The following is a 13831-nucleotide window of genomic DNA, read 5'->3' as shown; positions in this document are numbered from 1 at the left end:
TGTTCACGTTACGAGATTAGATCTTTAATTATTTTTATAATTATTTCCCCTCGGTCTCTCATTTGATTTCTTTCAATTTCTCTAATTTTCTCGTAAATAAATATTTACGTGACGTCACACTTCAGAGTATGGAACATACTCTACACCTCGGGTAATAATTTGATTCGTGTGCTGAGAATTTGACGTTTTGCTCTGTGAAGTGGCGAAACGAGAGACTTCACTTGTGGTTGGGGATTTGGTTAGTATGGATGGCGTTTGAGGATCAAATTTGGAGGTTAGACCTCGTGTTAGTAAAAATGTGTGACTTTTGAATTATGGATCACCAAACCTATCTAGGAGTGTTTGGGAATAAAGAAGGTATTAATCCAATGGGGTTTATAGCATAACATCATCGTATCACACGGTAAATAGCAATATCTGTTTTTTATAAATAGTTTTTATAACCATTGTTGTCACTCTTGTTCAAGGTGACATAATATATAATCTTTCTGATGTGTGTGATGTGTAAATTTATTCAGTGAATTGTTCTTTTAATTATTCTACTATGTATGAGTAATATCTTTTAATTATTCCCATATCTATAGATAATATTCATTCAGAGAAAATTCTAATATTTTTAACTTTTTGGTTATACTAAAGTCACTTTCAATATCACTTATCAGTCCTATAATAATTATTTTAAAGAAATCATATTTATTCTGTATTTAAATCCTAAATCCACATGTCTGTAATGAGAACTAACATAAACTTTGTCAAGGTCAAGTACTTCAGTAATTAAGAGGTCTCTTTTTGTGTGTTTTTTTTATTACTATCTTTAAAAAAAAACACTTTCCTAGTTTTCTTCTTTCTTTCTTTGATTGGTCGTACACATAAGAAATTGAAGTAAATGGGAATTTTGTGTTTTTTAGCCATCCATGTGAAATCTTTTATAACACCTCGAAACACCAAGAGGCCAATCTCCAACCATAAGTCACTGGGAGTAGTTACTTGGGGAACAAGCCTTTTGGGGGCATTCCAGCTCCTTTTCGTATTAGCACTTGGACCTACAGGAGGCATGATTTTTGCACCATCTTAGTGCTCATTTCGGGGATGCGCCAGCAACCTATTTAGGAGTCGTTCGGGTTTGTTTTGGAACTACCAGTGGGTGACATTAGTAACTATTGTGTGTTTATCTCATGTTTTATTTTAATGCACTCTTTATTAATTTTGTTTCAGATTTAGTTTACCTATTTATATAACATATTTGTATATTATGGTATTAAGTTCCCAAACTCATGTATCATTTTGCGGTACTGTACGTTGAGCTCTGCGTATTTGCCCAAAAGGTATTACTTCTAATATTTTATTGTTTATTTAGGTCGATTTCATGTCATTATGTAAATTTAGGTTGTATTATTTGCTTGTTTCCCAAATATGTTATTTATTCGCTTTATTTCATTTGTTCAGTTAATTCGTCGCTACTTTATTTTATTGCATTTGCTCGGGTAATTTAGGTCATTGTTTCGGTATTTATCTTAGCTTCATTTTTATAACTTTTATTAATGCATTTGCTTAATTCATCATGGTATTTTCTCTTCGCCAGGCTTGTGCCTATTTATTTATATATTAGTCATATTTTTCGGGTTTTAATTCAGTTGTACGTAGCAAGCGTACTATAACCATTGGGTAGAAATCTCATGTGAGTTGTACCCTATATGTTAGTAAGAGGTACTTATACCTTTAAGTTTTGTAACAGGTAACATTATTGTTATTATCTTAGACAAATATAGCTTTTATATAACATATGTCATTTCAGAGTCACATTATATTTAATTTGTCTAACTCAGAGATTGTTAAAAATCTGGTAGTTAATTTTAATAAATGTTTATTTATTTTATATATCATTTATTTTTAATATTCCTTTATGTTCATTATTACAGGTTTGATATATTTAATATTTGACAGCAGTGTAAGATACCTGGGAGAATGATCGAAGGTCATTTTCATGGCGCCCATGATTTGTTGGTTTTATTTATTTTGTTCGTCTTTAGCAATTATTCATTTCCATTCATTTTCAGTACATTATTCTTTTTATTATTTCACCTTTAGTCATCATTACTATCTACTTAGAGCTACTGTTCTTCGACAGGCATGCAAACGAGCCGTATCCATCCTTGAGTGTCAAGTTGTTCTCCTGCATCTCTTGCTAGCTAACTCTATTCAGTTTGCCTCTGTCTCTTCCCACTTCTACTTCTATCCCTTTTAATATCCCCTTTCTTCAGTACTACTGCAACGTAGTATTTTTTTTCCTACTTCGACTTCAACGCTGAAGCCCCTTCATTCTTATTGTCATAATAGCCCCAACTATTTAGTTATCTAGTTCTATTTTTTTCCTTACTTCTGTTGGAGTATATCTTTCTTTTTACTTTCACTCCAACAGAAGTTTTCTTATTTTTTGTTATAAGTTGCCTACCGACAATGCAAAAATACCTGATCTACTCGACTTTTATATTGTTAAAGGAATTAATGTTAAATTGGCAAAAGTAGAATCTTGTTACGATCTACCCTCTGACCACTCTAGCGTAATCGCGACATGGTATGCACAAATAACAAACAGTACTAAACAACCATCACTATACAGTAACAAAACAGACTGGAGCATTTTCAAGACTAAACTAGATGAACTAATTGACATAAACATCCCATTGAAAACAGAAAGTGACATCTACGCAGCAGTAGAAAATCTTCAGAAATCTATACAAGAAGCTGCTTGGTATGCTACCCCTGACTGCTACCAAACAGAATTGAAAGAGAATTGCCCAACTGTAATAAAGGAAATTATTGCTAGAAAGAGAAAAATAAAGGAAGAGTGGCGAAGAAAAAGAACACATGAGAACAAGGCGAAATTAAATAAAATCACCAAGGAAATTAAACTACAATTGCATAATATCAAAAATAACAAAATACAAGAATATCTTACAGGTTTATCAGCAAACGCAGATAGTGAATATACCCTTTGGAAGGCCACGAGAAAAATCAAACACCCGAAACAACAAATACCACCAATACGAAACCAAGAGGGAAACTGGTGTAGAAATAATAAGGAAAAAGCCGAAGCATTTGCAAATCACCTCACTAATGTATTCCAGCCACATCCCATGGAAGATGGTGACACAGAGGAGGAAATAAATGACTTCCTGGAATCGCCCTACCAGATGGATTTACCTATACAAAAAATCACCACTAAAGAAGTTAGAAATATGATCCAGCATGAAATCAGTCCAAAAAAAGCTCCAGGGTATGACCTGATCAACGGGAAAGTACTGCAGCAATTGACATGCAAAGGTCTGAAAATGATAACGCAAGTATTTAATGCAATATTTAGGCTAGGTTACTACCCAGAACAATGGAAAGTTGCTCAAATTATTCTCATACCTAAGCCAGGGAAAAATAAAACTCAGGTGACTTCATACAGACCAATAAGCTTGCTACCTGTTCTATCAAAAATTTTGGAAAAACTTCTCCTTAAACAATTATCCCCAGTTATAGAAGAAAGGAAACTAATTTCCCAACACCAATTTGGGTTCAGAACACAACACGGAACGATAGAACAGGTACATAGACTGGTAAAACACATCAGAAGTGATCTAGAAAATAAAAGGTATTGTTCTGCTGCATTCCTGGACATTGGTCAGGCCTTCGACAAGGTATGGCATGCTGGTATGCTCTTTAAACTAAAGAAAAACCTTCCTCATCCTTTTTATCAAATCCTAAAAAGCTATATTTCCAACCGACATTTCCTAGTCAAGCAGGATAATGAATACACAAGCCTAAGACCAATAAAAGCCGGAGTACCACAAGGAAGTGTCTTGGGACCGATATTGTACTTGCTCTACACTGCTGACCTACCCACAAGTAACAAAACAACGTGTGCAACTTTTGCTGATGACACTGCTGTACTAGCCTCTCACCATGATCCAAATACAGCATCCAGAACCCTTCAGAAAGACCTTAATAATATACAAATATGGCTTAAAAAATGGAAGATAAAGGCGAATGAGAGTAAATCCATCCATGTAACCTTCACCATGAGAAGACAAACATGTCCATCTGTAACACTAAATGAAACTCAACTCCCACAAACCGATACTGTCAAGTACCTAGGAATCCATCTTGATAGGAGATTAACTTGGCAAAAACACATTTTTACAAAAAGAAAACAACTAGGAATAAAATTTCGAGAAATGTACTGGATCATCGGTCGTAAATCTCAACTATCACTTGAAAACAAACTGCTGATATATAAAACTATATTAAAACCAGTGTGGACTTATGGTATCCAACTTTGGGGGACAGCCAGTCAAACTAACCTAGAAATATTGCAGAGATTCCAGAACAAAGTCCTTAGAACAATGCTGAATGCCCCTTGGTACGTGCCAAACTATGTGATAGAGCAAGACCTCAATGTGCCATCCATAAAAACAGTAATAACGGAATATTACAAAAAATATTCCAAGAGACTAGAATCTCATCCAAATGAGTTAGCCAGCAACCTTACTGATGACCACAATGATGTACGACGCCTGAAGAGATTCAAAGTAGTGGATCTAGCAAGAAGATTCGAATAATCTGTGATAACTAAACTTATTTTAATTTGTTTTAATTTAATTTATGTAAAGAGGGTGATCACTGGATCTCCCTCTACAGGTCAAAATTTTCAATTTTTGTCAAATAATTTACCTATTGTTCTCAGTTGAGGACAGATTGTAAATATTACAACATTAAATAAAAAAAAAAAAAGTTCCCGTTTTGATTGATTCCTATATTATTGTACGGGTTTCTGCTCCTTATTCCTTTAATAATTATTTTTAAAAATATATCGCTTATAAAAATATTTCTTTGCAGAAGTCACGAACGGACAGCCGATGATCAAGAAATTATCTACGAAGAACTTCTTCATATACGGGCGTTAGCTCACCTATCGAACTCTGTGAAAAGGGAATTGGCTTCTGTTATAGTTTTTGAGGCTCACCCAAAAGCAGGCACTGTGCGTAAGTACATGATCATGAGAAAGCCACAGAATATTGCTTCTAAATACAATCTGTTAATATAAACAAATTATTTAAAAAACCCAACCGACATAGTGTAATGGGAGTAATTCATTATAAGTTTCTTAAAAAACAACAAATTTGTGTTTTAGTTAATTGTTTATTTTTATATTTTTTAATGCTTTTATATCTTTTAGTGTTTCACCAAGGCGACGAAGGTAGATCTTGGTATATTATTGTTAGGGGCTCTGTAGATGTTGTGATCCATGGAAAAGGAACGGTCAATACTCTACACGAAAGCGACGATTTTGGAAAACTAGCTTTGATAAATGATGCACCAAGGTAGGAAAAATTAATTCAAATAGTACATAATTTTTGTAGTACCTAATGTATATGAGTAAACAGGAACGGGCGCAATTTGACCCTTTTTTACATGTAAATCTCCATAAGAAAATATAAGGTCCAACCTGGTCATTTTTCGTCCTTTTCAAGGTTACGCCCGGGCACTCGCAGTTTGCCGACGGAGGAGAATAAATTATTATACACATGACAGTCAGTGCGATCTACTATGTGGCTATTATTGACCTAATAATAGGTTAATTGATATTTTATGAAGAATATAATAAAAGCATGAGATAAAACAACTTCTACAATATTTATAAATTCAATAAACTTAGTTAACAACATCGGAAATTCAGTGTGCATTTAAAATACCGGCTTTTGAATGGGGTCACGTTATTTTTATATTTGAGAGGATGTAGATAAAACATCACGACGGTAAACGTTGGTAAATTGTCAAAAAAAAATAGAAACTGCAAAAATAAAAAAAGTAAAGACCCTTGAATATTAGACATTGACAAAAAATCTAAAATATCACGAAAATTTTAGTCCAAATATCAAAGAAAATCGAAAAGAAAGTTTAGATAAAAGTCATGAATTTAAAAAATACTGAATAAAACGTTAAGGGAAAGCTCATATAAAATATAAGAGCACGTTATGCTAGGACAGTGGTTTGTATGCTTGCTAAAATTGTATTCACTGAACCTAGTAAGAACTAAGATAGACAAATACGGTAAAATTAATTCTATAGGAGGTTCTATTAAATAAGGTAAAAATCATAAATTCAATCATATTATGTGCAATAGAATTTATCAAATTCTATCGTAAGTTAAATGAAACTTTAATACTCATGTCAGACAATTGATAAGATCCAATAATTTGTATGTATATCCAAGATTAGTGAAAAATTGCATAGTGACAATTCCTAATACTTTAAAACTTCAAGGTGTATAAACGACATCATAGCATAAATAGGGGGTCTAAGATTAAATATATATGACGCAATTATTGATCAGTTGGTAGCAAATCTAAAATTGTAATTATACTAAAATATCCTTAATAATAACTTTTGCTGCTACCTTATGTCTTTCCTTAATGTATATATACCTTAGCTATCCGAGGCCTACCTTTGATCGTTTATAAATTGCCCTGATCGACCCCTGGGCGAGAAGAGTGTAATCTTTGTGTCAAATCCTTGAACTCTCTTTTACAAAATTTGTAACTGGCTGTGTGGATTTTACCTTAAAGCCAAAAAAAAAATATCCTTAATAAAAATCAAAATAAATGACATTTTATTAAATTATGAAGCAGGAAATGTAGTTTTGCTTATAATCAACTTCTCTACTATGCATTAAGCACCACGAGCAGGTCGATCTAAAATGTTCTATCATACAAACCGTAATATGTTACAAATTATTCATAACGTCAGATATACATGTTTACCAGGGTGGAAATAAAAATAAACAAACAAAAATAAAAACGTTTATTGACTTAATAATATATATATATATATATATATATATATATATATATATATATATATATATATATATATATATATATATACATATATATATATACATATATATATATATATATATATATATATAAAACAGATGAAATAGAGAATGTGGAAAAATCCCTAATATTTTAAAAAAAAAATAAATCCTTTGATCACTGAGTGTGTTTCAAGGATCTACATCTCATGTTTTATATATATATATATATATATATATATATATATATATATATATATATATATATATATATATAACACACTCAGTGATCAAAAGATCCAAAGTTGGTTCACCGACCAATCGTAACAAAATCAACAAATGAAATAGAGAATGTGGAAAAATCCCCTAACGAATAACTCACACATCCACTATTTCGGGCTGGGAAAAATTTTCTGAATAGAATCAAAAATCCAAACACCAATTCTCAGAAATGTGTTTCGCCCTCTTCAACCTCCCTGGGCTCATCGGTAAAGATGAGAGGTTCAATATCTTTAGACACATTCCATCAAAAAACAATTTCATTTGTTGATTTTGTTACGATTGGTCGGTGAACCAACTTCGTATCTTTTGATCACTGAGTGTGTTCAAAGATTGACTTCTTTTTTGTTTGTTTTTTAAACATATATTTGAATGTAGAATGTGGAAAAATCCCCTTACGAATAACTCACACATCCACTATTTCGGGCTGGGAAAAATTTTCTGAATAGAATCAAAGATCCAAACACCAGTTCTCAGAAATGTGTTTCGCCCTCTTCAACCTCCCTGTGCTCATCGGTAAAGATGAGAGGTTGAATATCTTTAGACACATTCCATCAAAAAACAATTTCATTTGTTGATTTTGTTACGATTGGTCGGTGAACCAACTTCGTATCTTTTGATCACTGAGTGTGTTCAAAGATTGACTTCTTTTTTGTTTGTTTTTTAAACATATATTTTACTTTAAGTAATTAGGGAATTAAAACTTGAGACTGTCATTGTCAGATGATGCGTAGATATACGCTTCTGTTATGTTCTATGTATCGGATGTTGTTTTTTGATGGAATGTGTCTAAAGATATTCAACCTCTCATCTTTACCGATGAGCCCAGGGAGGTTGAAGAGGGCGAAACACATTTCTGAGAACTGGTGTTTGGATCTTTGATTCTATTCAGAAAATTTTTTCCAGCCCGAAATAGTGGATGTGTGAGTTATTCGTAAGGGGATTTTTCCACATTCTCTATTTCATTTGTTGATTTTGTTACGATTGGTCGGTGAACCAACTTTGTATCTTTTGATCACTGAGTGTGTTCAAAGATTGACTTCTTTTTTGTTTGTTTTTTAAACATATATTTTACTTTAAGTAATTAGGGAATTAAAACTTGAGCCTGTCATTGTCAGATGATGCGTAGATATACGCTCCTGTTATGTTCTATGTATCGGATGTTGTTTTTTGATGGAATGTGTCTAAAGATATTCAACCTCTCATCTTTACCGATGAGCCCAGGGAGGTTGAAGAGGGCGAAACACATTTCTGAGAACTGGTGTTTGGATCTTTGATTCTATTCAGAAAATTTTTCCCAGCCCGAAATAGTGGATGTGTGAGTTATTCGTAAGGGATTTTTCCACATTCTCTATTTCATTTGTTGATATATATATATATATATATATATATATATATATATATATATATATATATATATTATATATTATATATATATACTATATATATATATATATATATATATATATATATATATATATATATATATATATATATATATATACTATATATACTATGTATACTATATATTATTGTGTTTGCATTTTATCAATCAAAAGCAAAATAAAAATTAAATTAAATTTTTTTTTAATAACGCGGGCACATAAATTTGATACACCCTGTATATTGAGCTGTTTTAAAATTTATTAGAATTTAGTTAGGATGTAAATAGATTTCTCCTTTAACGAGCTTTCCGAGGAACCATTAAAGACTTTTGTGAATAATTAAAGTGAAAAGAACTATGTATTTAGATTTAAAATGGAAAAAAATTGTTTACTGTAATTATCAATTTCTCGAAATTGATAATTGAAAAGAAAGTTGGAATTTTAATATCTTCTTTTCAATACGAGTATATGTGGGAGATTTTCTCCGAAAGTAATTAGGATTGTCGGAACAAATTTGAGGGTGACTGTTGTTTGTCAAAAGGAAAAGTCAATGATTTGATTCTTGGAATGTGAAAGGGGAAAAGATGGATTGGATGATAGAGAGAGGTTGAAAAATTATTCATTATGTTGTTGGTAGCGAGAAGAAGCGGTTTTCGACGTGTTAAGTGGAGTAGATAGTTAGCATATATCAGTGGCTGGTTGATAATGGAGAATAGTGTTGAAAAGTGGAACGAGAGACAGATCAAATCGAGACGAAATACCTCTTTGATTCTGTAGTATTGTGAGAAGGAGAGCAGAGAATTTTTGGAGTTTTGTTGAATCGAGAACGTGTCAAAGAAACACGGTTTGTTGGAGAATTAGTGCTGGTATGCTGACAGTTTTGAAGCTGGACAACGGAGAGAGGCTTTGATGAGTAGCCTTTAACATAATCAACGAGGGAGAGCTGTTTGGGGTCACGAGAAGACACCCGAGTGAGGGAAGCAAAAGGTCAGTCAATTTATGTGAAAGAGATTTTTATGTTCGGGAAATAAATTTTTGAGTAAAAAGCATATGAATTAGAGTTCCAATATTTCAAAATATAAATAGTAAATATAGGTAACCTTGCGAAGACATAAATTTGTTTGGATTTATTTGTTTTACCAAAGTCATCGGGAACAAACCGATAAATTGTTTTTTTTGTAAAGATAATAATTTTAAGTGGTATAAATTTCATTCGGACATCTGTGTCCACAGGTTTTTTAGATTCGATAGTTTTCAGAGTATTAATTTGATAAATAAAAGACAATTCTGTATTTTTATTTTAATAGTTTGCTTTATTTCTTTTCCCTATTTTATCCCGATTAGGATCAATTCAGAGATACTGAACCCACGAGAGAAGAAAAATATAACGTAAGATAATTTGGTTTTTTTTTTATATATTAAAAGGCACCCTGAGATTTTTTATTCAATTTTGATATATGATTTGCGACAATTAAATGATTAATTAAATAAATAATAATCAATATAAAATAAATAAGAAGCAGATCACAACAACATGGCGAACCAACGTTAGGGCATTAAAGTCTCTCTGGTTGTGAATTTGAAGGGAATAGGAAACGGAAAAACAGGTGAAGGTAAATTTATTTGCCCGTCGGAAAAAGTTGATATATTTAAAATTTTTGAAATATTTGTGTGACATAATTTTTATCTAGGTACAATTTTTACATATTTATTTTATTTTTGATTGATTTGAATTTTGAAATATTTAAAAATTTGTGGGATAATTTGATTATATTTGGGGAGAGAAAAATTTTCGTCTCGACAGCATACAAGGTATTTTCGAATTTCATATTAGGCGGGGATAAATTTTAAATACATGTCGATAACAACCAGAAGCAAAAGCAAAGAAAACAAAAAACAAGAAGAACGTTTGGAACAAGAAGAACTTATAGAACAAGAAGACATTTTCGAAACAACAATCATGGCATCAGAAAATCAGGAATTATCAAGAATAGATAAATTATTACAACTGATGCAACTCCAGTCACAAAGAATGGAACAGAAAATGGATGAAACACAACAAAAACTGGATAAAAATCAGGAAGAAACATCAAAGAAAATGGATGAAACACAACAAAAAATGGAACAAAAAATGGATGACGATCAACAGGAAACAAAACAAGCGATAGAAGAAAACAACAGAAATATAGAGAGTATCAAAAAGGATATGATTAAAAAAATCGAAGAGATTGCAGAAAAGAGCGAGAAACAGGAGATAGAGATTAAAGAAATCAAAATCAAAATGAAGGAGATAAACAATTGCCAGAAAAAGGAACTAGAAAATTTAGAAACCAAATTTGAAAATGATTTGCAAGAAGATAAGAAAGAAATAGAAGAAAGATTCAGAAATAATGAAAAACTAATTGATGATATCATAAATCAACAACATTCCGGAGAAAGAAGGGAAACGATTATCCATAGTACAGAGGATGTAAAAATAAGATGTGGCGGGGATGTAAAAAAATTACACCCAGTAATTTTCATAAACAATTTGAAAAAGAAAATACGACACATCGGTAACTTCGAGACAGCCAAAGAAACGATAAGGAACCATCTTAAAGATGAGGCAAGTTTATGGTTCGATAGCAAAGAAGAAGAATTGGACAATTGGCATAAATTCGAACAAAAGTTCCTGAGTTATTTCTGGGGAAAAATACAACAGCTAGAAATAAACAAGGAATTGCAAAATGGGAGGTACCATGATAGAATGGGTATTTCAGAGAAAACATATGCACTACAATTATATAATAATGCAAAACATCTACAGTACAATTATTCGTCCGAACAGCTAGTAGAACTGATAGCCAGACATTTTGAAGATACTTTAGAAGATCACATAACTTTACAAAACTACAAAGATATCGACAGTTTGTGCCAATTCTTACAAATACGAGAAGCAAAAATGAGAGAAAGAGAAATAAGAAGATCGCAAGATAATTATAGACAACGCGAAAATCGAGACTATAGAGATAGAAGACAGAACTTTAGGAGAGATTATACAAGAAGAGAAAACGAAAATAGAGACAACGGAAGAGGAAACTATGAACAAAGAAATCGGCAATGGAACGAAGACAGATATCGAGAAAACCAGAATAGAAATAACACCCGCACAAATCAAGAGGACAGAAATGATAATAGAAGGAATCAACAGGAAAATCGTGGAAACCGATACGGGTCCGACAGACAAAGAGAAAACAGAAGAGCGGTAAACAACACGCAAATATATGAATATGAGGATGAGAGACAAAGCGACGGAAGAAGAAGCGAAGAAGAACAGCAAGCGTCTTTTCACGAAAGCGCTCACTAAAAACAAAAGAGCAAACAGGAATTTTTTGTCATCCGAAGGAATTTATTAAATTAGCAGGAAATAATGATAAAGGAAGTGGATATAATTTAAAATTGGTAGATGGTTTTATAAATGAGAAACCGATTAAAATTATGATTGATACTGGTTCAGAAATTACTTTGATTAACAGGAAAGTAATAGAAGAGGTTGATTTGACGAATTTTATTTACAAAATTCCCAGGGTAAATTTAGTGGGCGCAAATAAACGGACTTTGGCAACAATAAATGAAGGAATACGAATAAGGGTTCGATTGGGGAAGAAATTTTATGCACTACAATGTGTTATAATGCCAAACATGATGCATGATATGATCGTAGGAGTGGATGAATTGTCAGAAAAACATGTGGTGATAGATTTCAAAAATAACACGATGAAAATCACAGATGGAAAAGAAGAAGAACCTAACATTCTGGAAATGGACACGGAACATGGGAAACGGAAAAAGGATAATGCAGACAAAAAACAAACGGTGCAAATGAATTTGGCAATTAAGCAAGGACAGAAAAAGAAGAAAAGAAAGAGGGAGAAGATAAGTAAAAACAATGAAGCTCGGGATTCCTCGAAAAACGAGATGAGCCCAGAAGAAGAAAAAGAAGAAAAGAGATTGACAAATGAAAATGAAGCTCGGGATTCCTCAAAAGAAGAGATGAGCCCAACAGAAGAAAAAGAAGAAGAAAGATTGACACAAGAAAATGAAGATTGGGATTCCTCGAAAAGAGAGATGAGCCCAGAAGAAAAAGAGATCAGATTAGAAAAAGAGAACGAAAAAAATATCATGGAAACTGTGGTATTTGACGAAGAAGTATGCAAAATGGAGGATGCAGAATACACAATAAACATGTGTAAAGAATCGGAGGAGAAAGAAATAAAATTGATATGTGGAGAAGAAAAGGAGAAGGAACTGCGTGAAATATTGAGGGAGTATGAAAATTTAATAAATGAAGAAAACAGAGTAGCCAAAAAGTATGAACATTCATTTGAGGTGAAAGACTTAGGAAATTTTCGATCGAAAACTTACCCCATCCCATATAAGTACCGACAGGAGGTGAAAGGAGAAAGCAATGAAATGTTAGAAAATCAAATCATAGAGAGATGTGACTCTCCGTATATCAACCCAATCGTGATTGTTAAAAAAAGCAGTGGAGAATTGAGACTATGTTTGGATGCCCGGAATATAAATCAACACACGGTATCTCAATATGAATCACCTCTCAACATCGAGGCTATTTTTGGAAGAATTACAGGATCACATATTTTTTCTAAAATTGACTTAAAACATAGTTTTTGGTTGATACCTTTAGCAGAAAATTGTAGAAACTACACCGCTTTTTCGATCGATGGTATTGTGTACCGATTTAAAGTAGTGCCTTTTGGGTTACAAAGTGCTTGTGCAGCACTGGTAAGAGCTTTGCATACAATATTAAACAGGTATGAAGATTTTATAGTACACTACATTGACGACTTACTAATCTTTTCACCAGATAAATCGAGTCATTTAAAACACATAAAAATTATATTAGAAGAACTGGACAAGGCCGGATTAAAATTGAATATTAAAAAATGTCAATTTTTTCAAAAAGAAGTGACATATTTGGGTTTTAAATTGGAAACAAAAACAGTTAGTTTAGCCGAGGACAGGATAAAACTCATAGATGAATACCCAAGGCCAACGAATTTAAAAACATTGAGAGGTTTTCTTGGTACGATCAACTATTTCAAAAAACTCATTCCTGATTTAAGCCAGAAGGAGATTCCATTGATAAAATTACTGAAAAAAGGTGTTAAATGGAATTGGAAAGAAGAACAAGAGAAAGCTTTCCAAATATTAAAAGAAGAATTCTCGAAAAGAACTAAAATATATCATCCCATGTACAATTTACCTTTCATATTACGAACTGATGCGTCCATCCAAAAATTCG

The 13831-nt window shown here is 32.3% G+C and overlaps 1 long non-coding RNA gene across 2 annotated transcripts; it reads left to right on the top strand.

The window, feature by feature from the left end:
• The first annotated feature begins 97 nt into the window (after window positions 1-97).
• LOC126883952 (uncharacterized) lies at window positions 98-1843 on the top strand. Of its 2 annotated transcripts, none has more exons than XR_007697779.1 (3): window positions 98-403; window positions 909-1162; window positions 1216-1843. It is a non-coding gene; the product is annotated as an uncharacterized LOC126883952 (long non-coding RNA). The 2 variants fall into 2 exon arrangements; XR_007697780.1 differs by having other exon boundaries at window positions 99-403; window positions 909-1140.
• The last annotated feature ends 11988 nt before the right edge of the window (window positions 1844-13831 follow it).

The sequence above is a fragment of the Diabrotica virgifera genome, chromosome 4 (assembly GCF_917563875.1).
Source record: "Diabrotica virgifera virgifera chromosome 4, PGI_DIABVI_V3a".
In the NCBI taxonomy this organism is placed as follows: Eukaryota; Metazoa; Arthropoda; class Insecta; order Coleoptera; family Chrysomelidae; genus Diabrotica; species Diabrotica virgifera.
The sequence above is the reverse complement of the archived record's forward strand: the minus strand, read 5'-3'. Positions and strand labels throughout refer to the sequence as shown.